The sequence below is a fragment of the Aythya marila genome, assembly GCF_965140915.1.
Source record: "Aythya marila genome assembly, chromosome: 12".
NCBI classification, from domain to species: Eukaryota; Metazoa; Chordata; class Aves; order Anseriformes; family Anatidae; genus Aythya; species Aythya marila.
The window spans coordinates 21200542-21214442 of record NC_139053.1 but is presented as its reverse complement, the minus strand read 5'-3'; the positions used below and the strand labels follow the sequence as shown (position 1 = coordinate 21214442).

The following is a 13901-nucleotide window of genomic DNA, read 5'->3' as shown; positions in this document are numbered from 1 at the left end:
TCAATGAAAGCGGGGCAAGCCCGGGACTCGAGGCCAGGCTTCCTGCCTCAGGAGGCGGCTTAGACCACGCGTTATATTTTTGATGAGCAGAGATTTAGAAAACCCTGTCTCCAAGCAGCACTGGTAGTTTTTATTGTAGTTACTAATTTAACTGCCAGACTGCTCTGAAAGGCGTCACAGAAAAGGCACATTTCTAGTGAATGAGGAAAGAGCCAACTAAGAATATTCTTGGCACTTTACAGAGTTTCTATACCTGAACTTCTGTTGTTCAGTTGCTGGGAACACTTCACACGACGTAAGTAAGCTTCTATGCTTGCAATAAATGCCTCAATTTTAACCTGTTCCCAGCTCAGGGCACAGCAGGGTTCCCTGCTCAGTGAGGTGCGTTAGCTGCGGCGCCCACCTCCACCATCCCAGCCACTGGGCTCCTGCTGCCCAAACGGGGATGAAGCAGCTCTGCTGTAGCCACCCCATCAACAACCTCTGCCTGCTTGTTCTGCCAGCACCGTCTCACAACGTGGGCACTACATTTTAAAACCATGCTACACGAGAGTCCTGGCTTTGCTTCCTTGCACAATTGCCAGCTTTGCCCCGAGCACCCCGCTCCAGGCCAGGAAAGCTGCCTGTGATGACGGCTGTGGCGAGGAAAGGGTGGAGGCCGAGCTCCAGCCCGGCTGCACGCTCCATCCGCTGCCTTCCTCCCGTCTATTTCTAGACTGTTTACCTGGCAGGCGCACACGACCGGCCCAGAAGGAAGCGCTGACATCACCCCGCCGCCGTGCCCCGCTGCCCGCGGCTTTCAGCCCCCTCCAGCGGGACCTCCTGCAGCCGGGCCCCTCTCGCAGGGCCTGGGGCTCGGCGCTGTGTCCTTGTGCGGCTCGCAGACACGTTGCCCGCCCGGCATGACGCCGTCTGACACCGCTTTTCCCTCTGCAGGGCCGTGACGGGCGGCCACCACGCTCAGGCAGGGACTCAACCCACGGCAAACCCCACACCGTCACCCGGCAGAAGCACTGCTGGTGGTGGGTAAAGAATGCGTCTTTAAGTGCTAACATACCATTCACCTGGTGCTACAGACTTAAGAATATCACTGCTTTTCCCCCCCCAGCTCCAGCAGCTCTCCAAACCCCCTCCACACCGACGCCAGCCCTCCCCGCCAGCAGCACCAGACAACCTCTGCTGTCCCGGGGCGCTCGCCGTCCCCTCCCCACCCACCTCGCTGCCACGTCGGCCTGTGTCGGTGAGCAGAGCCGCACACGGCCGTGCCGAGCAGGCGCCCTCGCGGCCTCTCGGCACCGTGGCCAGGCCGAGGCGGGGGCAGGTGCTGGGCCCCGCCGGGGCTGTTTATCCCGGGCAGCCGGCGGCCGGACTCCGGCCTTGAGCTGCTCTGTGGAAGCTTTCTTGGTGCACTTGGGCACGGAGCCAAAGTATGCAGCTTGAAGGAAATGTTTAATAAAGACGCAGGAGCCTCAAACTGTTTATTTTTCCTCGCAGAAAGGTGGAGGGATGATGTCCCTGGAAAGGAACTCCTGAGGCAGGCGGAGGCTGGCGGCCGGGCCGGAGCGCTGCCGTGGCGTCTGCGGGACCGAGAGCAGCCTCCAGCCTCTCCCTCCCCTCACAGCTCCGGCCTGCAGGGTCATAAACCGTGGGGGAAAAGGCAGCCTATTAGTAACTCTATTAAGTCTCCATTAGTTAGGTGTGAACTCATTACCCTAATATACTTGGAGGTAGGATTCCACTGGCAGGACATTAGCACTCTAATAAGCACATTTACCACTCGGCACTGGACTCAGCGAGAGGAGGGAAGCACCTCAAAGGCTGGAGCAAACGCAGAGGCTCTGTTCCCCCAGCGTTTGCCCCACGGAGGCTGTGTTCCCCTCACATGGGACAGCCCGACCCTGCACAGGAATGGCCTCTGGGCTCCCAAATCCTCCTCAAGCCCTTTTCTTCCTGTGACAACTATGGGGGGAGTCACCAAAAAACACGCTGCCCCTCACATCTGTTCATCTTACAAGTAACTACATGTCCAGAGGTAAACGGGAGGTGGCCAAATGATGTGTGATGGGAGGAACAGAGAATGGCTGTGGGCAACGGTGAGGACTGGGGACAGAGGATGAATAGCGAACACTACTGGGAATCTGAGGCATTTAACCAAAAAGAAAACGATAACCACGGCACGAGCATGCCACGGCTTGTCCACTCATCTACTTGCTTCTTGCAGTGCTCTTTCGCCTTTGTCTGACTTGGCATTTTTGGCATGTTTGCTCTTTGTGACGGGAACTGTCTTCTGTTGCCTGAAAAGCCATGCACATTGTGAGGATGTTATAGCAATTGAAGTAACAAGCTTATAGGAAATCAATTAATTAATAATAGATAGGATGCAGGAGCAGGGCTTCAAATGAGATGTTGAGTTAGCATAATAAAAAAATAACCATATGTAGAAAATCGGTATATTTCTCCAGGCCACTGTGAGCATTTTGAGTAAAGGCTGCAGCACTGAGGCTGGAAAAGCTTCAGCATGCTATAGGCCAGCTGTCATTGGGGTTTCTGGAAGCTTCTTGTGTGTTAGCATCATTTTAATTAAAATATTGGTAAACTGGTGTACAGCAATGGCCTTGCTGTATTTTAAATATGAAAGATTTTGTGTTTGAGAAAAGAAAGATGCAAACAAAACAAAAGGGGGTACAAAAGCACAATATTTTGTCTTTTGGAGACAGCAAAAAATGAATCTGAATCTTACGGCCATTAAAAGAAGCCTTCTACTGCTCCCCCACATTGCTACCCAATGCCTACGTTCTGCCAAAGCTCTTCTCAGACTCTGCAGAAGACAGAAACTCTGCACCATCTTCCCTGTATACTTAGTCATACTTTAAGGCTGTACAAAAGCACTGTACACTCAGAACTCTTCACAAACTACTTTTGAAGCCCATTTGTTCTTAAATATGGCCAAACTGCACACAATCCCTGAAAAACAGAAGTCCAAGATCACATAAGTATGATTTTAAAAATTATTTCAGGAGGAAGCATGATCTTGTTTCTAAGCACTTTGGCCAAAAAAAAAAAAAAAAAAAAAAAAGTATAAAATTAATGGTATTAGGTACCTAAAAATATTCTTGAGGATCTGGGAGTTGGAATAAGGGCCTGGCTTCTATTCCTAGCCATGCCACAGACTTGCTGGCTGTACTGAAGGACCAGCCAGAGCAGTACACACGGCACACTAAAAGTGCCCAAGACAAAGGTATACGAGAATGGTCTTCAAAACTCTCCTCCGCTCTTTGTCCTATTTGCCTGGCCTGTAAAATGGGAATAACACTGACTTGAGGGATCAGAGCATAAAAGACACGATTGCGTAAATTCTCTTGATGTGTTTCCAGACACACAGACAACATCCATATGGGGTGCCATGAAATCTTACCAATTTACAGTGCATCACTGATTGTCCTCACTTACCCCTTTCTTCCTTTCTTAATTCCAATGAATTAAGTCAAAAGACTCAAAATATCAGCAGCTCCAAAGAATTATGACTAAGATCAACCTCCTAGGAAAAAGAAGTGCCTTCTCCCTCTCAGCGAACACAGCACCTCCTAGCAATGGCTTACTGGTCAGTGGCAACTTTTCTGCTGTAAGAAGGACTTTAAAATCCAGTATCCTGCAACATTCAGGATTAAAAGTATGTCTTTATTTCACTGAACAGGATAGCTATGCATCCTCCCAATGGGATCCAACAGTTGCTTTTAGCCCTGGAAAATCTCACCCTGTGTTGTTCTCCTCTAAACTAAGGTACCTGTTTCTATGTGAAATACAATACAGAAATGGATTGAAAAAAAAAGGTGAAAGTTTCTAAAATTTGAACAACTCATAATTGTAGGACACAATGATACAATAAGAGCTCATTAGCAAACACCTGAGCTGAACTTACTGGTAGCTTTTCTACTAATCAAAAAGGTACATCCTGAAGTTTATTTGACAGGATCTCATATCCCTGAAATTCCCTATGTGTCTCAGACATGAAATAACTTCTGGCATAGTCATTTAAACTATTAAACAGAAGATTCAAAATAGCACACTTCAGTAACAAATGGGAAAGTTCATGCCCCAGAGTTGCTCTTTCAGACTGATTAGTTTGTCATCTCACCTCGTCTCTTGAAAGTTTTCTTTAGTTCAAAGGCTAATGGCTGTTTTGGTGCAGAGAGGGGGAAGATGAGGAAGAAAGATGGCAATGAGATGGGACAAAATCCTGAGGAATAAAGTTCTGTAAAGATCCCAGACCCTGCAAGTTTTTTTCATCAGTAACAATACTCCAAGAGAAACACAAAGGCAATGAAAACCTCTGATCGCTCTGCAGAAGGGAAGAGAAGATACTGACGTTTCCATGTGGTACTCTGTCTGATGAAATCAAGTATTCAAATGACTTCTGTTTACATAGTATTTTGAGAAATAATGCTAATTTGCAGAATTGGCATCTGGGGTATGAGTATATGTACCCTGGGAGAGCACTTACAGAGCCTTTGTGAAGCTAAGTAATAAACACTTTGTCTTCACCACACTATTTATGGGTTGCTTGGGGGCATCCTGCTCTCTTTCTGCCCTACCTGGGCATAAAATTATTGTAGAACTAGGTTTTAATAAGGCCAACCGTAAATCTGAATGACCACACATGCACAGCTATTCCTGCTCCCCTGATCTCCAGCATTAATTATAAAGTGGAACTGTTTATACAAGTACATACCACTTTCCTGACTTCTTTCTTGTTTATGTCTAAACCTTTATGGACATAAAACTTTGGAATTTGCTGTTGGAATAAAACTGCAATTGAAACTGCAGTAACTGTGCTAGAAAACAACTTTGCTATTGCTGCCACGATTCTGTGGTCACGGTGGGTTTGCTTCTCCCCTGGAACCCTCTCCTGCTTGGTGGTGTTGTTTCAGGTCACCTCCTCGCTGTCCCATCTGGACGGCTCATTAGAAACTCGAGCTCTGGATGGCTCAGAGCAAATGCTCCAGTTTTTCCTCCCGTCTCCTCTGCTTTTCTCTTCACTCTGCACCACTTCTCAGCCCACTACGAGCTTCCTTGAATCCTGGCTGGGGGGTGATTTGCAGTACCTCTGCTGTAAGGCTGTGGTTAAATTTGTCACTCCTTTTATGATGTATTAAAATGGCAGTCTCTTTGTTCCTCTGCATAAAACACTTGTCCATGCCCTCAAACCCTCCCTCTCTCACTCAGAACTTTCCTGAGAGAGAAATTTTTCTTCTGCAATAAGTTATTACAAAAACAAGAGACTTCCATCTGATGGAATGCACATGTGCATATACCAAACTAAAGTAACTCAGGCTCCATAAGCCCTAAATTATTCCTTGTTGCATTGGCCTGACCACTTGTTTAGTTGGGCTGTCACATTATAAATTAATATGTTTGCTGTTTGGGGCTGAGAACTCTTTTTTTCCTATTTGTTCAGTAAAACAGATCCTATACACCGTGGGCACTATATAAAAATAATAAATTATTGTAGAACACAGGTAAGGTATTATTTTTGTCTTTCCTTCCCTTTGTTTTATCCCCTCCATCCTTTGCCCTTCCTCTGATCAATTAATCTTCCATTTACTTTCTATTTCCGTCTGCAGGTTTTACTCTAATACGTATTACTCCAATATTCCAACCATGCCACCTGCTACAAAAGTTCAAGCACAGAGGATTTACTAAAGTGAAGGAGAGGGAATCAGCAAAAACTCCAGAGGAGAAGAAGAAACAGTGAGTAAATTAAGAAAAAGGAGTCGATTCTCTACCTGATACTGTCTCTTCCACTGACTTGGATGCCTTGTAATTTCTGTCAGACTCTTTCTTTACTCTTTTCATGCAACATAGAAACACAGAGACTTTGTAGCCGGTGGAATTGCATGGACCTCTCCACCTAGACTAGTTTTCAGTGAATTAGTAAGTGTTTGACCCAATCTCCTTTGTAGGTTAAAATATCTTTAAATTCTGCTGGGCTTTGTTGGGGTGGGAATGAATAAACTCTCTCTTAATTTTTGTGTCCGGCTACTGGAAGGCTCTACGTTACGTCTGTTCAAATCCCTTTCCTCCATGGCAAGGTTATCCTACCTTGGATAGGAGAAGGAGAAAGGAAAATTAAAATTGGGACTGTGTTTGGCCTCTTACAGCTTCAAAATCTTCCCCCTGTTTGTACATTCCACTTTCCTGGACACACTTCTGACCTCAGTTTTAACACGTAACCCCCACAAAAGCACCCTTATAATAATGATGAATGATTAACTAAGTTATCACTTAGCACATCATATTTTACAAGTCACACAATCTTAACTAATACAAGATCAGCATATTTTACTTTTTGTTATTTTTTAAAAAATAAGAAAAGTATCATTTTAATATTTGTTAAAAAGCTAAATATCGCAGCCTTGCACAGTTATTGGGAAGAGATGCTGTGCAAATAAACCCACCATGAGCTGTTTCTTCCCGAATGTCTGAGCACTGGCCTGCAGGATGCTCTGATGATCAAGGGCCACACTGTACAGGGCTGCCCATATGCCTGTGGTTGTTGCAGCTCCAGACCTGTCTCTAGAAAAGCTTCTCTTTTTCTGGCACATGCATTGCCCAGGCTCTCATCTTTCTTCCTTTTCCCTTCACGTTAAACACTATGATGTAACCAGGACACAACTCTAATTAGAATTTACAAACATTAATCAAATGTTTTGACATGAAAACTGGCCCTAAGCCTCAGGAGGAAACAAGACGTGCGTATCCTTGTGGATTTCCTTGTGCTCCTGAACTCTGCGTGCAGCGCCTTTCACGTCTGGGATCAGTTGGTGGTTACCAAGAAGGATTTCACCAGAGCCGTGTGTGTGAGCCAGCCTTTGGACCTGCCGGGGATTTCAGAGCATCGGCACCCCCAGGCAGTTTTAGTGGGTGAGGTTTGGTTGTGTGGAAGTGAAGGTTTCCTGCTTCCAGCACCTTATTTCCAACCTTCCTGTTCCACGTGGCCATACATTAGTGACGGACAGTGCTAGCAGATGGCAAAGTTCGAGTCGGGCTAATTAAACATACTGAGCTAATAACCTTCCATTTTGGGACTGGTATAATTCATAATTTAATGTATTGCTGCTGAGACATTAACCTTTCAACAACTGGCACGGTGCCCACAGCAGCCTTAGTGCTGACCATCTTTCAGGAAAATGAGTATTATTGTTAAAACAGGTATAAATCATTCATGGCTTCAGCTTTTGTGTCAAACTGTACATGAAAATAAGTAGTAGGCTGGGTAATTTATTTACCTTTTGGTGGTTATTCTTATGATTTCATGATCATATTCCGTGATTCATAAACATTGGCCAAGTGCCATTTTGTTCTCGCTTTACCTTTCCTATATTGCAGAGGTTGTTCTGATTTTCATCTTTAACAGACTGATGCAGAATTATTTGAACTAAACACAAATACCCATTTCAAGGAGGAAAAACTTATTTTAAGCTAATTCCACAATATCCAATGACTAACAACTTGTAACATTTCTGTGTTTTGCTAAAAAAAATAAAATAATGTATCTTTGAAGACTTGTGTATAAACACAGATTAAAAGACCTCTTAAAAATAAAGCCGACAGCATATACCACAATATGAATAATCTTTGACTGAAAGTGACATAGGGGACTGGAAATAGAAGAATGTAAAAAGTTGAAAAGGACTCAACAGTCCTGCAAAACTATAAGACCAACACACAAGGCTGAGTTTGGGGAATATCACAGACTCTGGAGATCCTTAGCACTGACTTCTGGGACACTGCTGACTGATCACATCACCTTTTGTTTCACAAACTACCTCTGCATTGACCTTTCTTTTTCAGTGAAAGGAGAATCAGAGATAACAGACACCTGTACCGCAGAGCTGGCCTGGTGATTCACTAGTATTAAGGGCCTCTCATACAGCTCCATGAATTCCAGCTCTTGCTAACGTGGTCACCAGGTAGAAATTGCTGTGATGAGCTTATCACAGGTTCATTATCTGCACCCTGTACGGCAAAGGTTTTCAAACATTTTGGACTTAAAGATTATTTTCATTTCTCAATATTTATCACATATTGGCATGTACACTAATCAATGCTAACTGAAAACATTACAGAGCTAAAATAAATTAAGTGCAAAGTAAATGAGAATGAGGTCCTAAACTTGTATTTCAGGTACAGACTGACCACCATTTGGGATGATAAGAGTGAGAGGTGAGACCATCTAACTTTTAGATGGTGATACATCTGAAGAGATCCCAAAATATTCAGCCCATCCCAGCCACCATTACCAGACAGAACCACTGGAAACAAATCCAGTCTAACTTGTGCAGCAAACTTTGTCATGGTACACAGGTGCAGAACAGGGAAGATCAGATCAGAAGGAGCTGCTTACTGCATGTACCGGTCTCACCAATATTTCAACCCCTTCCCCCCACCCCATATCTGGGAAATTGTCATTTACCTCTTGAAGGTATGAAACAGCACCCTGAAAGCTAAGACTCGTAATTGCATCAGCCAGTTCTCAGATATCAAATATAGTACTGGCAGGAAAAAAAAAAAAAAAAAAGAAAAAAAAAAAAAAGACTTCCCTTTGTTCTTCTTAACCTTAATTGGAGGAGTGAGTACGTAGTGCTTTTTGAAAGGAAACTTCCTGAAAAATTTCGGGCTGGGGATGGTTTTCAGAAAAACACTTCTCCAAGACATATTTCACCAACTGTCTGTCTTTTTTTATTTTTTATTTCCAGCTAAAGCTGATTATTTTTTTTTCTCATTTGCAGTGTCCTCTAAACAAAAACAAAGCAAAACAAAACAAAACAAAAACCTCAATATAACAACCTACGTTATACCTGACAGTAACATTTATACAGCAGTTTCAAGTCATACTTGGGAAAATCTGGCACTACAAAACTGGCACTTTTTGTTTGTTTGTTTGTTTGTTTTTTTAGGGGGGGGTTCAACTAGATGGTCTTTAAGGTCCCTTCCAACCCAAACCATCTTATGATCCTAATTGCACCTCCTGCAGGATGGACAACAGCAAGTGAAGTCTTCTCACTGAAAGGACTTAAGCAAATCCCCTCTCTCTGCCCTCAAAACCTCAACCCAAACAATTAAATCCAACTTCTGTCTAGAAACTTGCTTTGATCCTTCAAGCTAACAAAAGATAATGTGAAAACACACTTCAGACTCCTTGTACTAAAGGAAGTTTTCCAAAAGTAGATGATTTTGCCCATTTAGACCTACTGGGGTGTGTGTGCAGTATTAGAGCCCAGGCTGGACTGCAGGCCAGGACTGAAGGTCCCTGATGGAGCAGTGAGTCTAATGTTTTCCCCAGGCTTTGCTCCATCTGCAGCATGACAGCCTGTCCCTCACTTTTCTCAGCAGCTAATCAATGAAAATTTAAGTTTTTAACTGTAGTGTGAAACTTGAACATTTGTTTCCCAAATTCTTCTGCTGTTTCTGCAGAGCCAAAATAGGGCAGGAGTAGCTGGAGTTTCTTCTCATTTTTAGCCAGACTGCAATTGTTCATATGAATGTAACAGTTTCTCACCTTTTACTCACATATTCACTCAGAATCGGAACAGCAGCTCAGGCTGTGAATTCCCTCAGTTTTGGTATGCCACGATCTGTGCACTGAGCAGCCAGGCAGCTCACACGCACTCAGGGGCTGGGAACAGAGCTGTGCTACTGACTGACAAAAATAGTCCGGGAGCAACGAGCACAGATCTTACGTGAATCCATGGCTGTAGAATTTGCATTTTACTATATTGATGTTCAGAAATCACATTTTGAGTAAAAAACAATAATACAACCTTTTTTGTTGCTGTTGAAGATGCAGACACAACCTTGATTACACGAACAGTGCACAAATGGATGTCTGCTGAGCCGGCGCCCCCACACCATGGGTTTGGAGGAGCATGGTTGAACCAGCAACAACTGGACCAAAACCCCAGCAGCTCCTCTTCCACAGACTGTAAAACATCCCCGCATTTCACTCCCTCTGCTGGCCCCATTTTATACACTGAAGTTTTGCAAGACCTTAAACGCGCGTAAGGCCAGGTACATCTGAATGTTCACCGCAGTTTTCGGGATCCTCAGCCTGCTCAGCTCTCCTCTCCTTGCCAACACCACGGATGGCAGGGGACAGGAGCCCTCCCGGCTCCTGCTCCTGGCCCTGGTGTCCCATGCTCCGTGCTGGGGTGTGGAGGCACCACCAGCCCCCTGGTTTGAAGCTGGGGTGCGAAGTGCACAGCTCCAGCCTCGCTGCGGTGTTCCCAGCTTCAAAAGGGAGCAGCCCCTCACCCCGACAGCTCGGTAACTGCTGACTGCAAAGGCACCTGTGTATATACATGCAACCCATGTCTGAGTGTCGTGACAAGCCATACGAATGCTGCCAACGTGCATTTACTTTATGTGTCTTCCAGAGAAAAACACAGCCTATTAAAATATGTGCCCTGGACACTGCTCTGCAGTGTGCTCCTGGAGTTTCGCACTTCCACACGTTATTTTATTGATCATTCCCAGTAACATGACACACTCCAGTGAGTGGCCATGCCTGCTGTTTCTCCTAGGAGCAATTACAGAAAACTTCTGCTCAGTCCTTACAGCGACACCTCTCCTTCTCACCGTTTACTCACTATTATTTTTACTTCTGCGGTGATGACCACAGAACAGGACAAACACTTGTTTGGAGCTGGTCAGAAGAGGCACGGCTGGAAGATGAATGCCGCCTGCCAGCAGTGCAGCAGTTTTTGGCACTGCCAGCTTCTGCAGCTGTGTCTTCTGGCCACCCAGCGTCGGCTTCACCCTGCTCGCATCAGGCCTCAGCCAAGCACGGCCAGCTCGGGGGGACGCGCGAGGACGCGTGCCACAGGCGTGCTGCAGCAGGTGGAGCTACCACTACCCACGGTCACTGGAGGACTTGTAGGAGCCAGTAATGCAAAAAAATAAAAATGATTCACTTTATACTCCACTCGCAAGGCACAGACAGCCACTACACAGAGGTCAGCCTGCTCGTACTGTGGTGAACTGGAAATCCCCTAGTGCTGCTGACCAGTCACAAATTTAAAAATGGACAACCCCTGCATGTGATTTTTTTTTTTTTCTTCTTGGCTTCTTGCATGGCACTAGTATTTGCTTTCTTGCTATAGTTCCTGTTGAAGAGGAAACGTGTGACAGCTCTCTTCTCTACATGCAGACATATATGCTGTGATGGGAAATGGCCTTCAAATGCAATATTAAAAAAAAAAAGTGGGAAAAAAAAAAAAACAAACCACAACTGCCAACTTTAACTCTGTAATATTTTCTAGAAACACACTTCTTCAGTTTCAAATAATACAAAAGTTAACAACCTACGGGCACATGTTAGTGGTGCAATTGCTCTGTGTAAGGGCTGCAAAGGCAATGCTTCAGCCAGGCTGCGAGGAGTGTTAGCCCTCCTGGGCAATACCCACAGGTGCAGCTGTGCTATGCAGCTGTATTCTTGTGCTTTTTTATTTTATGTATTTATTTATTTTCCAGTAGCCACATGACTTTCTTTGGCAAGAATTATTTAATGTGTAGTTCCTGTCTGAAATGTCCCATAGAAAATTTTCAAAACAAGTTTCAAACTAACCAAGTACCTCCAGCTTCCACATTTAGGCAGATATTATTGTTACTTTACAAATGGAAAAAATGAGGTAATTGTTTTAAGGGGGGACAGATGCTGCAAGTATGCTGGCACCTGACATCCTCAGTGATTGCCTAAAGCTAGGAAGAAGCATTGAAAAAAAAAAAACAAAACAACAGGTATGAAGGAGGCTGTATGTTTGGGTATGATTCCCCCCCAAACCGAGTCCCTTTTGCCATACACATTCACTCTGCCACAAAAACTAGCCTTATGCCTCAGTGTTTAAATTCAAATGCTCGCATGCGGATATTTTAGATTTCAGATTTTCTGTATTTCTTCTTCAGCAAGATACTAGGCTGCATACCCCAAAGCCAAAGCAAAAGTTACTGTCTACACTGTGGTTATAAGGGAGTTAAAGTTCAGGTTTCTAATTGCTCTCTTGAGTCCTTATTACTTGTTGATTAGGTCCTTTTGGGAACAACATCAAACCTATAATAATAAACACTCATTTCACTGGAAAGTTTGTAACAGCCCTGCGGGCCTTATGCCTCTGTAAACTGGCACAGGTATAAAACAACCAGAAAAGGTGGTTTGCTTGCTGTAAAGTTGGGAACTTCTCTAAGAGAGGCTTTCAGGACTGGATGCATCTGATCTACAGGCTTCTCAGACTGATTAAGAACTGCATATTTCACCTCTGGCAAAGGCTCCTGCTTTTCTGAATGTTCCTCTCCGCCTTCCAAGCCCACACATTAAGGGGTTCTGATTCAGGCTTTTTCTCGTGGAGCAAAACATAAACGTGCAAAATGTGCGCAGGCAGCCTGAGCAAAGCTCTGCTGGGGACCGTGCTGTGCCTTCTCTGCAGCCACCTGACAGCTCTCCAAACTTCAGGGTGGGCTCCTTCTCCCTCAAAAGGATGGTGGAAAAAAAAAAAAGAAACAGCCTCAGTTTGGATCAGCTGTCTGATGGAGTCAATACTTGTGTCCGCTGAGCAGAGAAGCTGTGGCGTCCCCATGGAGCACGTGGGGATTGCAGAGCCGTGGTCCCGGGGTGCCTGGTGGCAACAGAAGAGGGTCCTGCAGTAAGAAGCTGTGCCAGGACAGTCAGGAGATGCTTACTGACCAGCTGGGCATCCCATCCCCATTTCTAACCAGCACTCAAGTTCTCAGTTTTCAGAAACTCCTAACTAAAAGAATGTGAAGTGTAAATTTCAGTCTAGGTCTTCTGAAAGTATTTGGATAGCACCATTTTTACAGGCTGAATTTCAGAAGAAACAGGGAAAATAGCACGGCCTCACACGCTCTCAGGCAGGAGAGAAGTTGCTGTCGAATCTCTGATCTCTGCGAGCCTCTGAAGTAGGGCACCGGGTCTCCTTGAAATCCGTCCGTAATGAATTAGCCTGAAGTAAAAGTAGGTGTTTATCTCAAGTCGTTGCCTCAAATAGCTGGCTACCTGTTGGAAGAAGGGTCTGATCGATGCAAACTAAGGCAGCCATGCGTGAGCTGTTACACAGTGGTTAGTATTGATCAGAGCTAACGGCTGCCGATAGGAATGCGGAGCAGACTGACAGGCGGAGAAGAGGGAAGGAGGAAACAGCCTTCGCCGGTGGCAGCCGTACAGAGGAAAGCCGATAAAAAGTCAATTCCACTTAACGGAATGGCTGCTAACTAAATATTTTTGGGGCCAGAGCCTTCCCAGATAGCAGCTGGAGCATCTCCGTTCCGGAACTGAGACATCAAGCGAGTGTGGCATCGACAGCGGAGATAAGAGAGGCTCGTGACGGCCGGCGGAGCAGCAGAGCCTGACGGGCCTGCGCGCCAGCGCCACGACGGGGCCTGCCACCAACACCACCACCAGCAGCAGCTCGTCATGGCAGGGACGGGGAGCGGCACGGGGAGACGAGAAGGTTCAGGGAGCAGCCACTGTGGTACGGAAACACTGACTTCCCAAGAGAGAAGGTAATGATTTAATTTCAGCTCCTTTCATCTGCGATCGCTGCAAGGATCGGTGCAGGAGCTACCTGTCGGACAGAGACGCAGCACAACTCTTCGAGCCCCAGCCCTGGAGATGCTTCACGAAACAGCCCGAGACCAGCGACCACCACAGAGCCTATTTCAAAGTCTCAAGTGTTTGGGCATTGTGAGAGGTATGGCTCACCAAAAGCAGCTTCAAAAAGCTGCCCACGTGCTTTGGGGGCTGGCTTCAGTGTCAGTACTGCTTCTGCCTGCAGCTGCTGAATGGCGTGGTCGTGTTCATGATCCTGTTTCCCTGTCCAGGGGCATCTCTG

At 45.5% G+C, this 13901-nt stretch overlaps 1 protein-coding gene across 5 annotated transcripts in view; it reads right to left on the bottom strand.

Annotated features, from left to right (window-relative positions):
* The window catches only part of ZFHX3 (zinc finger homeobox 3), a 187439-nt gene extending 186107 nt beyond the window's left edge, over positions 1-1332 (bottom strand). For all 5 annotated transcript variants that reach the window (XM_082769769.1, XM_082769777.1, XM_082769770.1 and 2 more), the window contains exon 1: positions 1216-1332. The gene's annotated coding sequence lies outside the window, so the exon portion shown is untranslated. The remainder of the gene's footprint in view (positions 1-1215) is intronic.
* Positions 1333-13901: the final 12569 nt, after the last annotated feature.